Below are 20051 nucleotides of genomic sequence, written 5' to 3'. Positions count from 1 at the left end.
TCCTACCATTTTTATGTGGCTTAGGAATCTCCTGAGAGCCAACTAGTCCTTCAATTACTCTCCCCTAAATAGTTCTTATTCTGCTTCCGATCTACAGGATTTTGTAACTTGTGGCCTTCAAAGCGATTTGGTGCCCAAGGACCACAGAAGCCTCATCTTTCCTCATTTTATCCTGAAGTTCCGCCACCCACCCAGAGTCTTTGCGGAAAGTTAGCGCTGGGTTTTTTTGTCCTGATTAACATCAAAGCACAGTGCTCTGGCCCCATGGCTGCAGCTCTCACGAGCTTCGGTGAAGTCGCTTTTTTCTGCCTTGCTCTCCGTCATCTTCTTTCATGTCTTGCTTCTTCACAAGGTTATCCAGTCTGCAATTGCGGGCTGGTTTTCTGGTATTTGCCCATTCCCCTGAGCAGGAGGATTTTAGCTCCCTCTCCTGAAAGCAAACTGATTGATTAGATCTTTACTACCTTTCTCTCTGCCCTCACCTTGCCCATGAAAATCTGAAGAATCATGAATGAGGATGGTACATCATGTCTTATCAACAGCTCCCACTACACATTTTTAAAAGGAGCATCCTGTGCCAAGTGAAATAAGTTGGATGGACAAAGTCAAGAACTATACAATTTCATTCATAGGTGGGATATAAAATGGAAAGCAACAAACAGACAAGGCAAACATACAAAAAACTCACAGACACGGATAACGGTATGGCGGTTACCCGAGGGAAAAAGGGTGAAGGGAGGTAGAGGAAGGTAAAGGGAGTCAAATATATGGTGATAGAAGGAGGCCTGACCTTGGGCGGTGAGCACACAGTGAACTACACAGATGATGTGCCATAAAGTTCTACACCTGAAACGTATATAAACTTATTATATAACATGTAATCAATATGTCACCCCCCTAAACTCAATACATTTTTTAAAAAAGAGCATTCTGGAAATGTTTACGTCTATAAATATGTAAAATAAGCTGTTAAGGAGTTAATTCCCATGGATGAGCAAGCCCTGTAATGCACGTGTAAGCAATTTCCACGTAATGCAAGCCCTGGATGTGTCCTCAGGACACAGTTGAGGAAGGAATTAGTTCCTACTCTTCTTCTCTTACTCCTTTACGCCCCTTGCTCTAAGCTTTTGGTGTCCATTTGACACAAACATCTTCTCCAACACTTGCCAAATTCACATGACAGTTATCGGTGGCGGGTACTTGATAGTATCAGAAGAATCTAGGAGTAGCTGAATTCTCACTGTTCCTCAAGCATGCTTCCTTCCATGGGGTTCTCAAAAGAACAAGAAAATGGGAAACTGTTTACCGTTTTATTTCAAGTTGTCCTAACAAGGCTCAATGTCTCTACAATGAAGCACTCAGGAAAGCTCAGAAGCCCTCTTGTCCCCACCCCAGATCTGAGAGCACCTGCGTGGAGAAGAGGAGAGAGCCAGGGGATGAGAGAACGAGGTCTGTTCAGGGACCTGGCTCTGTCTCCACTGATCCAGCCAGTGCAAGAAGAAAGGAAATGGGGACGTGTGTGCGTGATTTGTGATACATCTCCCTTCTTCTCCTGCTTTTTCACTACAGGCCTTATTTCCACCCTTAAAATGCACCAACTTCTTTTCTTTCTCTGGACTTTGCATTTGTTAATAATGCTTTTTATAAAAGATTTTATTTATTTTCTAGAGAGAGGGACAGGGAGAAAGAAAGAGAGAGAAGCCTCTATTTATGGTTGCCTGTCAGACACCCCCTACTGAGGACCTGGCCCACAACCCAGGCTTGTGCGCTGACTGGGAATCTAACCGGCAACCTCTTAGTTCATAGGCTGGTGCTCAATCCACTGAGTCACACCAGCCAGGGCACCTCTCTTTACCCTTACATTGCTTAGACTTTTCCCCTTGTCTGCAGAACTGACTGGCTATGAGAGATGAGGTTGGAGCAGACCAGGGAAGTGAAGACTAGAAACTCAACCACTGACTGTCAGGCCAAGGGTGGCATGAGCTTGTATAAAAGATGCAGAGACGAGACCAGAGTGAAGCATCCAGGCAGTGACATCCCTGTGGATGCGCCAAGGCTAAGGCTAAGGAATGGAAGTCAGGAGCGCTGAGGGAGACCCACAATAACCTAGAAGTGAGCACATACCTGGGAAAAAGGCTGTGCTTCACAGCCTCCCTTGCAGAAGGGTCTGGTCATGTGACTAGATGCTGACCAGCAGGACGTCAGTAGGAATCGTGTGTTAAATTTATGCCCTTAAATGGAGCATCCTCAAATCTCCCCTTTTCCTCCCTCCTGCCAGGTGGAATGCGGACGTGTTCACTGGAGCTGTCCTGGTGGACCACGAGCTCACCAGGAATGCAGGCTGCTGAGGGCAGCGCAGTGAGGCAGTAAGAGTCAAGCTCAATGATCCCAGCAGCTCCACACTGGCCTTGAGACACCTGTCTCAGACTTTTACACTAGAGAGGAATAGAGTTCTATCTTCTTTCCTATTTTTTTGTCACATGTAGCCAAGTCCAACTGTAAGAAATATAGGCGATTTATACAACGTTCCCGGGGAATGTTGCACTTCTTAAAGTCTTAAAACCCAACTATGTTCCTGGCCTTAAAGGTGTGACATTTTTATTTATTGAAGATTTCACTTATTCAAGATTTGTGAAATAGAGCCCTGCAGACCAGCAGAGCGAGGTGAGGAATAGAATACTGGTGCTGATAAACACCACAGGAAAACTCCTTGGCATTTCAAAGAAAAATAACGCTAGTGGAAAGTGTCATGGCGTCTCTATGTGGGCCAACGCTGTCTCCTCCCAGGAAGGTGTGTGCATTTAGGTGTGTCCTTAGGAAGGTGTGTCCGTCTGGTGTGGTGTGGATTCAGAGGTGAAACTGACCAGTGAGGGGTACGGGATCAGTTCAGGGGAAAGAGTTTTCTGGAACAGTCAAGGAGGCCCTCCCACCATACTGTGTCATCTCTTGAATCCATTTCACCATTCAAAGGTGTATGTGAGTAAACAAACACTCCCAGAAAAGTCTCAAGTCTATCAGTCACCTGTATGTATGTTCCAGACCGATAAGTAGTGGTGACCAGCTTCAAAGAAATGCAGTCTGCAAGAAGACGATGGTGGAGAGAAAAAGGTGGTGACTCCTTTGGGAGAAGACTGGCCTGAGTGGGACTCAGGGGTTCTGAGTCTGCAGGGCTCAATGGACAGAAGTGTGAGCCGGGCTGGGAAAGGCTTGGTCCACCTCCCAGGCTGGTTCAGGGCTCCATCAGGGCTCGTGTGCACTGAAAGTCACCTCAAGGCTGCCCTGGCACATCTTTGAGGCCGTGAGATGCCAGAGCTGCCATCTCAGAATTTGTGTGCAGGCTGTAAGTCATGGCCCACTCTGGGTGGGCCTGGGCCCATATGCTGACAATGGCAGCCATTTAGTGAGCGTTACTGATGAGAAAACTGAGGCTCAGTGTATTTAGGTAACTCCCACCCATTTCAAAGAGCCAGGCAATCTGACTCTACTGGGTCCTACCCCGAAGTGCAGATATCCTTAGCCCAGGGCAGCCAAGGGCCTCTGCATCCAGCTGTCCCTCACTCTTTCCAGTAGCCAGTAGAGAGACAAGAAGAAATAAGGGGTGAGCAATGCCAGATTTCTTTGCAGAAGGACACACAGAGAGAGAGCCAGGTTCCTTCTCCAACTTGGCCTCTGCCCATGGTCTCCTCACCTCATTCTCTTCCATCTTCTCTGACATTCTTGGGGATTTTCTGTGCTTCCCACACTCGGCTGCTTAGGGGAATTTTGAAAATATGGAGTCCAGGCTCCTATTCCAGGGACTTCTAATCCTGATGGCTTCGGTGACTGCCCTCTGCAGCCCCAAGCAGAGGACAGGAGGGGCCTGGGGTAGGAGTAGCCTACCCCAGAAATCTTCTCAGATGCAAAGGCCTCCAGTGTGTACAAGTCCATTAGGATCCCCCAAACACCACCCTTGTGTAAAGTCAATGAGACGTGTGGAGAGAAACTCCATCCCATTTGGTGGCTGACCATAAAAATTTAATTATTTTAACATACCTAAAAAAACAAAAATTTAAAAAATGTTTCCTAGATGTCCTTGAAAATTGTATTCTCCTTGGATAATAAGGAAGCAACAGAATTGACTTAAGAAAACAGAAAGGTAGGTGCAGCTTTCCCTGGTCTTCCTTTATCATGGCTTTCCTCTGAGCAGGCGCCCAGACTTTCACTGGGTCCCGCAGGTGGTCTGCACAAGATGGCCTGCACCCCTCCCCAACCTGGTTCACAGCTGATGCATCTTTCTCCTCTCTCCACCTTCTTCATCCCCAGGCTCATCGGAAATTCAAATGTCCTTCTGTTCACTGGGGCCAAGAGAGCAGCCACTTGCAAAGAAAGCTAATAAGTGGATGTCATTTGAGGTACCAGTGACTTCATACTTCCCTGGAGAGTGCCACCCTTCCCGAGCTTTCTTCTACCCACTCTGTTTCCTTGTAGGGTTGGTTGTACAATCTTAGTAAGAGGCCATATGCTAAGGAGCTCAATAATTCCCTTAAGAAGAATCAAGGGTTGATGAAATGACTACAACCCAGAAAGCCTGGTATTTTCAAAGTCGAGCTCCTGGTGACTAACAGTGAAAGTGTAGATAAGGGCAAGCCAGATTTTCCGTGTCACCCTGAATCTGCGACCTTGAAATAGTTTTGAATAAAATAATTGCATGTTGTTTCTTTTCAAGCAACGTGGCAGTTGTATGTATCGCACGTTCATTCAAGGGGGGGGGGTGGAGAGATGAGCAGGGTGCCTTCCTGATTATTGCCTTCAGAGAGGTGGCTGTGAGATGGGTCACTCAGAGTCAAGCTCTACTTAATTTAAGGACACCATAATGGTGGGGGCCACTAGGAGGCTTGCTTATGAACCTAGAAAGTCAGAGTCAGAAGGGAGTTTACAGAGTGTATTTTTCTTTGGCTGGTAGCAATACTGGTTTGCCATCTCTGAGAACCCCTCTGAGCTCACAGGAGAAAGAGTTATCTGCAATGACGGCTGTGTGTTGAGGGCTGGAGAGAGAGATCAAACACTTTCAAAATAAATGGAGAAGAGCTGACACGGGGCGTCCTCCAGAGCCTTCTTCCTGTGCCCTTTGGTAAGCAGCAAAATTGAATCAATTTCTGATGGCCAAGGACCCTACTGGTATTTCCCAACAGGAGAGTTCAGGGCTCCATTTATGAAGAATGTCCTCAGATCCCGGGGGATCAGCTGTTTCCCAGAATTGTTCTTTGTATGGGACACACCACCGTAGATGAAGCCCAGACTTACAGGGTGGTATATTATACCCACGGCATGGCGATCAAGGCCAACAGGCTAAAAGTCCCCAGAATGCCTGTCCTGCTGGTGGGAGTCACAACAAGTTCACAGACACTGTTGGGTAAGACCTCTTTGTGAATATGAGGCAGCAGTAAGATACGCTTTTGATTCTTGCCCCACTGGCACTCCAATGTCTGCATTGTCTACAGCTTTTTCTCCCCTTGGCCGTTGTGATCTGGACATTGTATGACAGCTCAGTGCCCTCTGGCAACTCACTTCCCCTCCGACTGGACTTCAACTGCCAGCACATACTCGCTGTGCCGCTCTTTGAAAGGCTAGTCCTGCCACGCAGGTTTTTATTTTTAATCCAAACATTCCCATAAGTCACAAGGTGCTACATTTTTTTTCCTCCCATGACACACGCATTGATTGGGACCCGGTGTTTATCATAAAGCTGTTATTTCAGGAGCATATAGAAAACAAGCCCCAAAGCACCAAACCTACAAAGTTTAAGTGCAACCCCTGATCATAAGACAGATGCTCAGTCTGTTCTTGGACATTCTTGATGTTGGCCAGACATAGATGTGGGTTTTGAAAGAAGGTGTTCTGATTTCTCCTTGGGTCAGGCTCCAGCCCGCAGTGGCAGTTGTTGGAGGCCTGACAGCCACTGCGGAGTCCTGGGTGGTTGCCTGAGGTGCTATTGTGAAATCAAACTAGAGCAAGAAATTGTTTTCTCATGCATCACTTTTTATCAGACGAACTTGTAATCGAATGTTTTCCCTTCATAGCAGGCTCCATCCATCTGAAAGCACATCCACACACGTCACTCCTCCCCTCCTACTGCTGTGAGTGGACATAAAAACACAACAGGGGCGGAAGCGTGAAGAAAAGGGCTGCCTGTGACGTGATGGCCCCACCTCGTTCCCAATCTTCACAACCCCTTTACCACCATCTGCCAGGACGCCATGGGGACAAATCTCATTGGCCACCATTCGGAAGCCAGGAGGACCTCCCCAGGTCCTCTCCCACCTTCCAGACTCACCCACACACGTGGCTGTACATCGCCTACAATGGCCTCCTGCTCCCAAGGCAGAACCTTTCCTAATTCAACATTGGTCACCAGCGAAATTTCCTGTGCCCTTTACCTGAATATTCCCTCATGTCTTACCCGCTCAGAATCCTGGTTCCACTCAAAAGGCTATTTCCCCTGCAGGTCTCTTGAGAAGAGGCTGTTCTAGCTCCCTCAGCTGTTGTACTGGTCTGGAAGCTCCCAGCTTGGTTAGATGCAGCTTCCTGAATTCTGAAAGCCTGAGCCATGGAGCTGGACGTGGCCAGAGTAAGACACGTCCCTGTGAGGAAGGCTGCATGTGAGTCCTAACCACTAGTTCATGTGACTCAAGCAAGCCCACATACTTCCCTGGTCTGCTGGCTTACCCACACTTCCAGGTCATTATTACATTTCCACCCCTTCCTTTTTTGGCTAATGTCCTGGATTCTTATTTCACTGAAAGGTGGAAGCAATCACCCTCAGTTGGTGCACCAACTGGCCTCTTTCTGAGTACAGAAAGGACACTTTGCCTGTCCTCCAGCACTAAGAAGAATGACTCTGTTCCCATGGAAGACACATCCACTCTTCCCGCTATTCCCCAGGTCTCGTCCTCTCTCCAGGACATTGCACTTGGACTTGTTATGCTTCTAGCATTCACTTTCACGTCCCCGGTGCTACTGCGTCAGACCCATCGGTATGCAATGCTGTAATATTTCCCAACTTAAAACAAAAACAGCACCATTTTCACCACCTCTTTCATATGTCACCATTTCTCTGTTCCCTCTTGGCTGGGGTCAAACCAAGGCATTGGCTGGGATTATGGTCTCATCCGGGCTTAAGGGTCTCTTTGAAGCTCACTGACTGCTGGCAGAATTCAGTTTCTTGTGGTGGCGGGGCTGAGATTCCCATTCGCTCCCAGCTCTTTTCCGGAGGCCTCTCCCAGCTCCTGGAGGCACCCACAGTTTCCTTCCTGCAGCCCCCATAACCAGTTCACAACTCGGGGCATTGCTTCCTGCAGGCCAGCTGGAGTAAATCTCCCTGGCTTTTTTTTTTCTTTCTGACTAATGAGTGAAAACTTGTTTTCAAGACCTCGTGATTAAGCCAAAAAATCTCCCAGAAGGTCAACTGATGTGAGACTTTAATTACATCTGCAAGTTTCATAGTTGTACCCTAGTACTCAGTACTTAGATTAGTGTTTGATTGAATAACGGGGAGAGGTGCATGTATACCAAGGGCCAGAGTGTCCGGGACTATTGTGAAATTCTGCATACTCCAGGCAGACAGATTACGACAAATTAGTCTTTGTTCCGGGCTGACACAGCCCATTGAGGCTGGGTGGAGAGCTCGACCAGTGAAGCTCTAGCTGAAGGGATTTGACTCCACTGGCCCCTAAATTGGGTACCTTTGTGCAAGGCACAGCCTGTCATCTCTCCAGGGTGACTCTGCCATGTCCCTCGCTCCCTGATTGACTATGTCCTACCCGCCCCCCACTCAAACCACCCCTTTCAAAGCCAACAGTGACTTCCATGTTGCCAAATCCAATGCTCAGTGCTCATCATTATGGATGAAATGTTTGTGTCCCTGCGACATTCATACATTGAAGTCATAATCCTCCATGTGACAGTGTTAGCAGATGGACCTTTGGGAGCTAATTAGGATTAGATGATGTCATGAGGGTGGGGCCCGCATAATGGAGTTAGCATCCTCATAGGAAGAGGAAGAGATATCAGAGTCCTCTCTCTCTGACGACTGAGGTACAGTAAGATGGTGGCCATGTACAGCGAGGAAATGGGTTCTCAACAGGAAATGAGTCTGCTGGCATCTTGATCTTGGACTTCGCAGCCTCCAGCACTGTAAGAAACACCTTATTTAAGCCACTGTGGCATTTTGTTGTAGCAGCCTGAGCCCATTAAGGTCATACCTGACCTACAGCAGCATCTGACAAACACTCGTCCTCTGAGCATCCTTTCCTCTCTTCACTTTGGGACATTGTTCTCCTTTGGCTCTGTTTTCGTTAGCTTCATGTGTAGATTTCTGTTCATTTCCCTTGCCTCTAGACTTTGGGGGCACCTCGAGGGGCAGTCCTTAGACTTTTTCTGTTCTGCATCTGTACTTACCTCAGATCTTGCCCTTGAACACTGTTGAATGGTGAGGATTCCCAAACGGCCAACTCCTGCTCACGTTTGACATCCAACTGGCTCCTGGACTGTGGGCATTTGCTATTGCGCTGTAGTTGCTTTCTTGAAAGCAACACGTCCCAACCCAAACTCAGGTATCAGCCAGTGACAAAAACAATAACAAAACAACTAAAAGAAGCTGTTCTTCTTGACACATTTCCCTTTCAATAAATGGCAACTTCATTTCTTTAGGCTAAAAGACTCAAAATCGTCTGTGAGCTCTTCTCTTCCATTCCCCATATCCAAATCCATAAGTAAATCCCATTGGCTCTACCCTCACCATACACCTGGAATCTAACCATGTCTTCCCCTGGACCCCAGCCGCCGCCACCATCGCCTAGATTACTGTACTGGACTACTAAATGTTCTTCCTGTTTCCGCTAAAAGTTCTTCCTGTTTTCTTCCTCTCTATGGACCTCTTCCTACATAGCAACCAGCATGAACTTTTAATAAGTGTGTCCTATCTACTCAAAGCTTGCAATAGTTTCCCACTCAGGGAAAGAGCCAAAATCCCTCTGAAGGTCTCCATGGCTCCAGTCCTCTGTAACCTCATGGCTGGCCTCCCTCCCCTCAACTCACTTGGCTGTGGTCCTAACCCCCACATCCTCCAGCTGAAGTCCTTCCCCAGGTTCTTCACTCCTGCCAACGCCCCTGCCTTAGCCATGTTTCCTTCTAGATAACGACATAGCTTTTTCTGTCCCTTCAGGTCTTCGCTCCAAAGTTACCCTCCCTGTCACATTCTATCCCTCACCACGCTTTTTCTTTGTTTATCACCATTGAACACACAGCATTTTGTTTGTCTGGTTTTATCCCCCCGTTATTCTGCTACCTGGTCTACCTTCATGAGAGCAGAGGGTTATTTCACTTACTTGTTAATGTGTCTCTCACAATTTAACATGGTAGGTGCTTAATAAATATTTGCTGCATAAATAAATGCAGTTTAATCTCATCCCTACATTTTGAAAACAATGTAAGTAATGAAATTCATCATTTCTAAGAGGCCAGGCATTGTACTTGACATTGCAACAGGGTAGTCAGATCACCCGAACAAAAATACAAGATGGAAACAATTTATCAAATAAACATTTTTTACATTATGGAACATTTAATGACAACAATCTGCATTACATTTTTTTTTACCAAGTAAGTAAAAGTATTTTAACCACCCCCCCGCCCCAACAAACCACAAAGTTTATGTCTTATTTTTGTTTTTTTTTTCTGACTCAGGGCTAGTTCTGTTATAGCCATTAAACCAGGATTACTCATAGCATAAAAATTATTTTCAATCTGGTATTTAGTACAGAAGTTAGAGCAATTATCAACTAGTTGTACATAGAACAGCAGGTTCCCTGCAGAAAACACATTTCCACTTATCAAGAAATGACGCTCTCTCAAGAGATTTGAACATCATGTTCCACATACTGACGCTTCTCCTAAACAGGATTTGGAGGGGGGGCCCCTTTTTTTCATGTTGACAACCTCCAGATCTGAATTGCCCACCAAAAGATTGATCACAGTCACCTCAGAAGTGAAAGACTCAAAGCATGATATTGTGAATTCTAACTATGCCTCCTAGAAGCTCTGGCTCCTTAATTTCACATCCGTGCCTTGGCAGTCAATTTATGATCAGCATAAGCAAGAAACTCATTTTTCTGCAATTGGAATATGGCCTTCAGGCCCCAAAATTGTAGCATCGATTTTTTTCTTTTTAGTTCTTTTTTGGTCTTGTTTATTTTATTTTTGTTTTTTTTTTTTTTATTCTATAGTATTGATTTTTGAAAGGCACTTTGGAACTAGATTAAATCTTTAAAATTCTTGATTTAAACTTGATGAAGTTATCAAAAAGTGTCTTGCTTTCTCAAAGTTCTGCAATCAATGATTTTAAATTTTGCATGCCCTGTGATTTATAAACCCCACTTCCAGAACTTTACTAGAGGGAACTAGTTGTGTGTACGAAACTTAAATGGAAAGGGTTCTGGCTTTGGAAAGAGATAGAGCTGGGTTCTGATCCTGTCTTTAGTGTTAACACCAGGCCCACTTGTGTAACCCTCTCTGACTCAGCGTCCCCACCTATAAAATGGAAATAACATTACTCATCTCCCGGGATTGCTGTGAGAATTAGAGTCATTAGAAATACAGTCCCCTAGGTAGGTCTATATGTAGTATGTACATAAGTGGAATATTATTCAGTCATAAAAAAACAATGAAGTGTTGATACATGCTGTGACATAGATGAACCTTGAAAACATTGTGTTAAGTGGAAGATGTCGGACACAAAATCACATATTTGTGACTCTGTTTATATGAACCATCTAGAGTAGGTAATCTACAGAGACAGAGAACAGACCAGTGGTGGCCATGGGCTAGGAGGGAGGAATGGGGAGTGACTGCTTCATGGGTATGGGACTTGCATTTGGGGTTTCTAGAACCCCATGGAACTAGATAATGGTAATGGCTGCACAACATGGTGAGTGTGCTGCCTGCCACGGAACTGTACGTTGTAAAACATTTAATGTTAGGTTTTATGTTATACACATTTTACTATAATAAAAAACATTACCTAAACATAAATTACAAAACTGCATTTACATTAAAATTATATTTGTAGTCATCTATATTTATTTACACATATACCCGCACATACACACACACTGAAATGGATACACCAAAATATTACCAGTGGCTTTTTCTAAGGATGATACCACAGGTGGTTCTTTAATCATCTGTATTCTCTTAACTCTAAAACAATAAATACGTATTATTTCTGTAATAAGAAATGACATTTCATTGCAAAGAAGTTTCAGAACTGGCAAACAAAAGTGCTGAATAAGTGAGAGGAAAGAAGACCCAAGACTGACTTGCGCTGTAGGTCCGTAAAACAAAAGCGTTCCACGTTATTATTTCATAATTGCTACCTGCCTGCTCCAAGTTCCCAACTGCGCTTCACTGCATAGAGCCCTTCTGCTCTGCACACCAGAATTTATGAGGAATCACATCCCACACTTAACATCAAATGTGCAAATCAACACAGTAAGGCATAGCCTGGAGAGTAAACCGGAATCATTGCAGCAAAATCGTGACATGTCAGGATAACTGTAACACTCATCCCTGCAGTGTATATAACTATAAATGCCGAATTTAAAACATTTTCCCCACCTCCCACCCCCAGGGGAGGGCTTAAATACCAGATAGTGAGGTTCAAATAAGATATTTGGCAACTCTACCCGTAATTGTCTTTATTTCTCTCAGTAACGCTATGAAGAAGGGTATCATAATTTGTATTTTGTGCACAGTAAAATTTGGAGTAGGGTAACTTCTCTGGGTTCAGAATGCTAGTAAAGGTGGATCGAGAATTCCACCCAGGCTCATGGAAGCCTGGAGCGCATGCTCTGCCCACAGTGACGTAGCGCCTCTCGTCATCTGATGGGTGGGGAAGCAGATGTGCAGAGAGGTAACCTGCTGGGGGCAGGGGAGGGCAAAGTCACGGCCCATGTGTGATAGACGTGGGGTTTGATCCCAGGTCTCCCAGCTGAGTGGACGTCCATAAAACTCACCTGTCTTCAGGCACTTGTAGAGCATCCTGACTACACAGATGCCGCTGCTTCAAGAAGGACACCAAAAAGACCACCACAGACACAACCTTGGAGAATGGCTAAAAAGGTAACTGGCACGTTAGAATAAATGTATCTCATACTCCCAGAGAATAATGGTTCCACCATGAATAAAGTTCTGACTTGAAGTTAAAAAACGTTCCAAGTTCAAGCAGATGCAAATACTCTGTTTTAAATGGTATGGTGATGCAGGGATAACACTGAAATAAGATCCACATTAAAATGTGAGCTGTCATACAAAATGGATGAGGCTGCTTAAAGACAGGACGAGACCAAACTTGGTATGAGCCCTGCAGGCAGAGCCCCCTGCCAGCCCGGCGAGCCATCGGGGCCTTTGTTCAGAGGATGGAATCCGTGCGTGAGCAGATTTTGATATCTGAGCCGCATCCCTCTCACCTCCACAGATAGCCTAAAGGTGAGGCTCACCTAGACCAGCTTCTCTCGCTGCATTCTTAGGAGTGGGTTCTGTGTAGAACTTTTCAGCCTAAAGAGAGAACATAAATCATTTTTCTGTACCTACAACCATTCTAACAGAGCAGATGCTTTGCCCAGATGAATCTATGCTGGGTTCTATTTTGCACATGTCCGCTCTCTCCCGGGTACCTTTCAAACTCTGCTGAGAGCCTGTCTGGGGCTCTGCAAGCTCCCTGTCCTGGTCCAAAGACCAGGTGGCCTTTGGTGCCCTCGTGGCCTCATCGGCTGCACTAGCACTAAAATTACATTTCCTTCCTGACACCCTGACCACAGCGCTCCTTCTTTAAATATCTGGCCTGCTCTTTTTCTTCAATAAATTCTAAGTAATTCCAGATTCCGTGACTTGACCTCCTGACCCTGCCATGGCTGACACCGATGCTTCGCCGCCTGCGTCTCATTCGGATTCCATCCGGCATCTCCCTTCCGCTTTGCTCTGTCTCTCCCTCCGCCTCTCTCAGAGGCCATGGTAGTTCTGTCCTGGGGCTTTCTCTTGTCCTCCCATCACAATGATGACCCCTGTGCCGGAAACACCTCCTGGGATGCAAGCCTCTCTTTCTCTCTCTCCGTCTTACACCTTCAGTCTCTGCGATGTTCACTTGCTTCACGAAACCTTCCCATACACATGCCTGGTGGTGCTACCACCATCTCACTGGGGTTTCATTCCTTTGTCCCAGCCTGTCCAATGAAAGGACCGAATTAAGTTAATTAAGGAGGCTCCACACTGAAATGAGTAACTTGAACACACTTCAAAGCATGAGAAAGTAAGCCAGACAGGCATTCCCTGCTCATTCCTTCATTCCTTCATTCATTCTCCAATGCATTTGTTAGGGAGGTATCAAACACCAGGCACCGCGCCGGGTAAGCTCTGTGTGGGCAGGTATGTTTCTGTGTGTGTCGTAAGGAGTTGTGGCAGAAGTCCTCACATTTTCCTGGCCATGGCTCCTTTAGTGTCTCAGCAATGTTTTCATGACACACTTGGGCCAAAAGGAACTAACAGTTCTCTTTTTATAATTGTTGGATTAAAACAACTTAATACATATTTGTGGATTCACAGCTTAGTAGTCATTTGAGCTAGCCATGAATTAAAGAAAAATTGCATTTTTGTTTTAGTTCTAAATAACCACACTTACGTATTAATGGGATGCGTGTGGTTGTGGCACACAGCACAGAGTCTCAGTCCTTGAGGTCACACCAGACACGGCCATTGTCATTCTCCATCCCATGATGACTTTCCGACATACTCGCCCTTTATGACAGGAACCTCCAAACTCAGCTTGGCAAAAAAAATATGACATTATGAAAAGAAATGCGGAATACTCTAAGTCTGAAGCTAAAATACATTGAGCTAGAAGTTCATGCGGCATCTGATGAGATGGTGCTGCCTTCCTGTCAAAAGTTTAAAATATCCCACAGCACAAGGTGCCTCGAAGCACAGTTTGGGAGCCACGGGGACACGGCTTCTATTCTCCTGGGCTTCGTGTGTGGTAGAGGTCAGTCATAAATGAGGGAGGGTGGGCTGTTACAAAAATGCACCAGCCTGAAGTAGCGGTTCTGTGTGTGACTTCACGGACCAATGCAACGTCAAAATAAACTTCTGGTGACTGTGTGAGGTTTCCTATTTTTTATGTTACTGAAAAAGGAATTTTAGTATATATCACTCTGTACTATTATAATTAGTTGAGCTATTTTTAATTATAACTTAATTATAATTTATATAACTTATATAATATTATACTTTAAATTATAAAATATAACTTACATATAGTAAAATGCACACATCTGGAGTGTTCCTTTCAATGAAATTATACATATATAAATATCCATATAACAAGTATCCAGACCCAGGAATAAAATCATTTAAGAGGTTCCCTCAGGCCATTTCCCAGGGAAAATTTCAGTTAATGCCTCACACTGTTACTCCAACTCTCCCCAGTGAGGTAACCGCTGTATCGACCTCCGTCCCTGTGGTTTCACCTGTCCTTGAACTTCACGTAAATGGACCTACACAGTGCGTGCCCTTTGTGTCTCACTTTGTTCTCAGAATCACGCCTGTGAGATTCGCCCACATTGTCGCATGGATCAGTAATTTGTTCTTTCTTCTGGCTGAATTCTATTTCATTGTATAAATACATCATGCCATTTCTTTTTTTTTCAAGAGAAGATTTCTTAAATTAGAGCAAATTATGCTTTTTTACTTTCTTTATCTATGTATTGCATACAAATGTTTTCTTAGGCATTCTCCTATTAAGTTTAACTTGCTTGTAAATTTTGGAAAATTGTGTCATACTGTTTTGTAAGAATAGAATTCTTCTGCACTTCCTTTCCCATTCAGCATGTTTCTCAGAGTCTTCCAAATTCACAATGAACCTCACTTATTCACTTCTGGTGATGTGCATTATTCTATGTATGAAAATATCACACTCTATTTACACACTGTCTTGTTGGTAGAAATGGGCAAACTCATTTGCTTCCTAAGTATGCAGGGATTTTCTTTCAGTAGACATTTTTAGATCAGTAAATTAACATGGAGCATTTACTTAAAAACCACCTTTTCTTCTTTAAATAATTTTTTAAACCACTGCCTGATTGGGGGTTGTTTTAGGATAAGGCTGCAAACCTCAGGCAGACCTGGGGTAGCTGTAAATGCAGTGTGTTCAAAGTTGATTCAAGGAGGGACTCTTTCTGGTCCATGGGCTGATGGCCACATGGCCCCAGTAAGCACTCACCTCTCTCTTAACAATGCCCAACCTAAGGCAAGGACCATGCTGTCTTAGTCAATGTCAAGCATGGACCCCCTCGGTCATGAAGGGCTGTGACAACTAGTTGGAGAAAAGTGGAAGAATGTTTTCAGCTACAAGAGGAAGGTATTAACAAAAGGAACGCACTCTCAAACTAAAGAATCTGTGTGCCTTCAACATTCTCCTACTTTCTTTATCTAATGGGAACGGTTTTGCCTTTAGGCATTACAAAATTCTCACACTAATCCCCACAGCCAACTGACAGAAAATAAGAAGAGCTAAGCTAACCCAACCGCTATTGAAAGTTTCCTAAGTAACAGGCACTCACTGAGCTCCGTGTTTTTGTCTAGTTTATCGCATTCATTCTGCACAACAAGAGCATTAGCCAGCTCCTGTCATTATCTCATTCAGCCCTCACAATGGGAGACTCAGACACCTACGTCAGTATCAGCCCCATTTTCTAGAGGAAGGGGGAAGAATTTGCCCAATGTCTTACAGCCGGTGTATAGCAACACTGAGTTTGAAATCAGGTCATGGTGACTCCAGAGTTTGTATTCTTAGCCCCTGGGCACCTGCCTGCTCAGTTGTCAAGAAACCCATGGATATTTTTGACATTGAACAGAAGATTTAATAATAGGAATTGGCTAAAAGGCACAGGAAAGCTACAGAGGCAAAAGGGAATGCTATGCCGTTAGACAGAGAGTAATGGCAGACAGTGGTTGGCATCCTTAGAGCCGGAGGAACAAAGAGAAGAAGTTTGAGTTGCCAGAACTTGGACACTTGAAAGAGGGTTGGCAGAGCTGGGACTCTCAAGGCCTTTAAGGAAGGGGCATTGTGCCCCTGGTGCTGGTACCTCTGGAACTCACAGGAAGTCTCTACAGAATGAGCCCACGGACAGGGTGCCGAGCAGGCGGCCTGAGATCTGTGAAGGGGCATCGGGAGGCAGGTTGTGGGAACCTGCTGGGAACCAGAAGTAGTCACTCCTGGAACCAGCTGGGTGCTGGGGCAGAGACCTGCTGTTAGGTGACAGTCGGGAACAGCAAACCAGCTGGCAGGAGCAAGTCCCTTCCCCCCTTCCCCAGCCTTGGAGACTCCCTCAGCACCCCTTGCCCGTGATGGAGCCTGGCATGGAACCAGCTGGCAGAACAGAGATGTGCTTTGTAGAGACTCAGCTCCGGCATCTGAAAGAAGAGAGAAGAACGTGTTTGGTGCTGTGAGAAAGCTTAATGGCCAAGACACGTGGACAGGCGTGGCCTTGAGAGTTCAGGTGACTGCAGCTCCTGGCCTGGGGTCTGTCAATGGCAGCACTGTTGGCATTTGGGGCCAGGTAATTCTTGGTCATGGGGACTATCCTGTGCTTTGCAGGATATTGAATAGCATCTCTGACCTTTACCCTCCAGATGCCAGTGGTAGCTTCCTCTCTGTGATAACCAAAAACATCTATAGACATTGCCAAATATCCCTGGAGGGTAAAATTCCCCCAGGTGAAAAGTCCTGGGCTAAGTAAGTATGCCCCTTGCATCCCCGCCCTCTGATAACTCCCCTTTTCTGCTTAAGCCATTTTGGTTTAGCTCCTATTACCTGCAAGATGGGGAGTCCTGAAGGCTGTCCTACCATTTACTGGGCTCTTAAATATGTCACAGGCACTTACAGACATCACCTGCTTTAAAGCTCCCAACGATCCTGCGAGGCACATACAAGATTCTGCCCTCGTTTTATAGAAGAGGAGACTGAGGGTCTGAGAGGGAACCTGCCCCAGTCACTGCATGGGGTGGGTAAGCATGAGGCTCTCCTGCACTATGTTGCCACACTCATCAGGGTGGCAGGCAGCCACGCTCTTGCCCCAGGCCCTTTGTTCCCGTTGGGCTGAACCATGTGAAATTGCCATCTCTCCAGGCCTCACGAGGTCAGATATCAGCTGTTCTGTTGGATTCAAAGATTATCTCCTGCCCTTTGCCAGGAATGCCCAACCCCATCCATGAATCTCACCCATCGTTCAGGCCGGTTTCTATTCCTTTGTCCCCGCTGAGGTCACCCTGCCCACGGCAGCTCAGAGAGATGTGTCTGTTTGCTGGCGGCTGCCTTCGCCGAGGGCCACTGACTGAGAGGGGCTTCCGCAGCAGACGGCAGCTTGCCCACAGTCCTGGAGGCTAGAGGTCTGAGACGCAGGAGCCTGCAGGGCGGGTTCTTCTGAGGTTTTTCTCTCTGTTTATCTTACAGACAGCCGTCTTCTCCCCGTGTCTTTGTGCGGTCTTTTCTCTGTTCTCGCGTGTCTGTGCCCTAGTCTCCTCTCTCTGTAAGACTGCCAGTCATATTGGATTAGAGCTGGCCCTAATGACCATACTGGAACTTACTCAGGCCTTTATAGACCCTGGCTCCAAATACAGTCACATTCTGAGGTACAGGCATGTAAGGCTTCAACCTATGCACTGGGGAGGGTGGTACACAGTTCAGCCCAGGACAGGAGACCTCCGCTTCCTGGAATCAGCTGGCACTCAGCATCTACGAGATTCATTTGTCTCCTAGTCGCATCTGTCTTGTTGGGCTCTTGAACTGTTTTGCTTTACACATGCCTATCTTGCCCTTTGGAGAAGTCCATAAGCATACTAAAAGCACTTCCTTGCCCGAACCTAGAATACAACCAGGCAACTATCAGTAAGGTATTATATAAAGTTATCATAGCGTGAATATTTCTGCTGCATGGAAGCAAGAGCATTAATTTTTTCAAATAAAATCTGAGGATTTCTCTAGTTTTCAGTTTCCATGGCTCACTGCTCTTCAAAACCAATTTTTAAGCAGTTAAAACACACTTTGAGGTCTCTTGAAACTTTTATTATTACCTTAATTTTCCTCTTGATGAGCCAGCACCCATGCTATCAAAAACCAAGCTTTAAAAACACTCAAAACTGATTTTCCCTGTTAAAAGCCCTTAAGATTTTTAGTGCCAACTGCTGATGAAGTAAACATGAGCTTCAAGACTAAAAAATACATATATATCAGGAGCGAAAGAGAATGTGTAAAAGTCTTCAAGCCTCAACCTCCCTCCAGTAGCCCAGCAAGACTGACTCTGAAAAGGGCTGATGGGTGGCATTGTTTGGAAAGCACAAGTTCATGGACTAAAAGCAAATATATTCATCCTAAGGAGTTCTTTTCAGATTCACGCTGGCTTCTGGCTCTCGTCCACAGCATGTCTGGACACAGAAGGATTTAGAGCTTTGTGCTCAGAAGTCATTGTTTCTTCTAGGACATGCAAAACAATCCAATTTGTAACATTTTCATTTGATTGGCGAATACGGTGAACAGCCCTCAAATCATTTTCCTGGTGAACTGACTCTGTGTGGTTTTATTAACCATAATGTGGCATTTGTTAGTTTGCCTTCTTTTAGCAAATATTTATTGGGTGCCTGCTCAGGGTTGGTTTGTGGTATGACTCTACCACCATGCCCGTTGTCAGCTATTTTGTGTCTAGGACAAGCCACAGGATGTGGGGAGGCCATAGGAACGGTGGGTGGTTGGTGGATTCTGGGGCCAGACATCCTGGGTTCCCAAAAGACCCCACCTGCTGACTCCATGACCGTAGGCCCCCTTGCCTGTGTCTCATGGTAACACAGGGATGATGATTACCTCACAGATTGCTGTGATCATGTTTATGTAAGGCATGTGAATTACTTATTGTAGTTCCTGGTGTGTTATAAGAGCTAAGAAGTGATTAGCTGCTATTGCCATTACTGTTCCTCAGTACTATTTCTGAAATTTATTTCCTCGGTATTTTCCGTTACTCTTTTCCTATTGGGGTCATTACCATCACAAACCACTGCTTTGGGAAACATTGCTGCTACAGAAGGAAGCAAAAAAGGCTTTTGACATTCAAGTTCAAAAGCGGAGGCAGAAAGAACTTACGGTGCATTGGAACAGCCTTCCACCTTCTGAGACTAGAAACTTTTCCCTCAGTGTGGGGAGGAGGTGGCAAAGACATTCTCAGAACCTCGTGCCTTGGAGCGGAGGGAACAGGCAACCCAGAGGGCGTGGTGTGCAACCTGAATCCGCAGTAGATTTAGGGAGACTGAAGGGCAGACACCATGTGTCCGTCCTCAAGAGGCTGCAAGCAGACAAGATCTTGGCCAGTCTCTCAGAGCTTCCTGTGGCTAGGGCAGGGCGGGTGAGGTGGCAGGAGAAGAATGAACCTTTGTGCAAACACTAGCTTTAGAGACAAAGAAAGTCTGACTCCAAGGGGCTTTCCGCATGAGATTCCTGGGAGCAGCGTGGTGGGGTCCTGCCTAGACTTTAACTGAGGATGAGACCTCCTTGCACACACACACACATTCGGCCCAACAATGCAATACCTCAACGCGATATAGGACCCCAAGAACTTAAATGCAATCGTGGGGGAGGCAAAGAAGATGGGGTAAGGGAACTTACAATTGTTATCATTATTGAAAGTTTTTGAGCAACAGAGACGATGATTTTTGTGCTGTGTGCTCCATCCATAATGTGTAGCACAGGTCCTGGTATGTGGTATGTGTTTGATAAAATGTGTACGATTTGAATGGCAGGCTATACAGATACAGAAGGTATGACTCTTGCTCATAGAGACATGCACATGTGCACACATGCAATGTGATAAAAGTATATCATGGATGCAATGAAGCAAAGTGGAAAGAGCCCCCACACATGACTGCAAAGCTTCAGAGGAGAGGATGTTGGCCTTAACTTATGCAGGGGCATCTCCTGC

This window comes from Phyllostomus discolor, chromosome 4, assembly GCF_004126475.2.
Source record: "Phyllostomus discolor isolate MPI-MPIP mPhyDis1 chromosome 4, mPhyDis1.pri.v3, whole genome shotgun sequence".
NCBI classification, from domain to species: domain Eukaryota; kingdom Metazoa; phylum Chordata; class Mammalia; order Chiroptera; family Phyllostomidae; genus Phyllostomus; species Phyllostomus discolor.
This window is presented reverse-complemented; position numbering follows the sequence as displayed.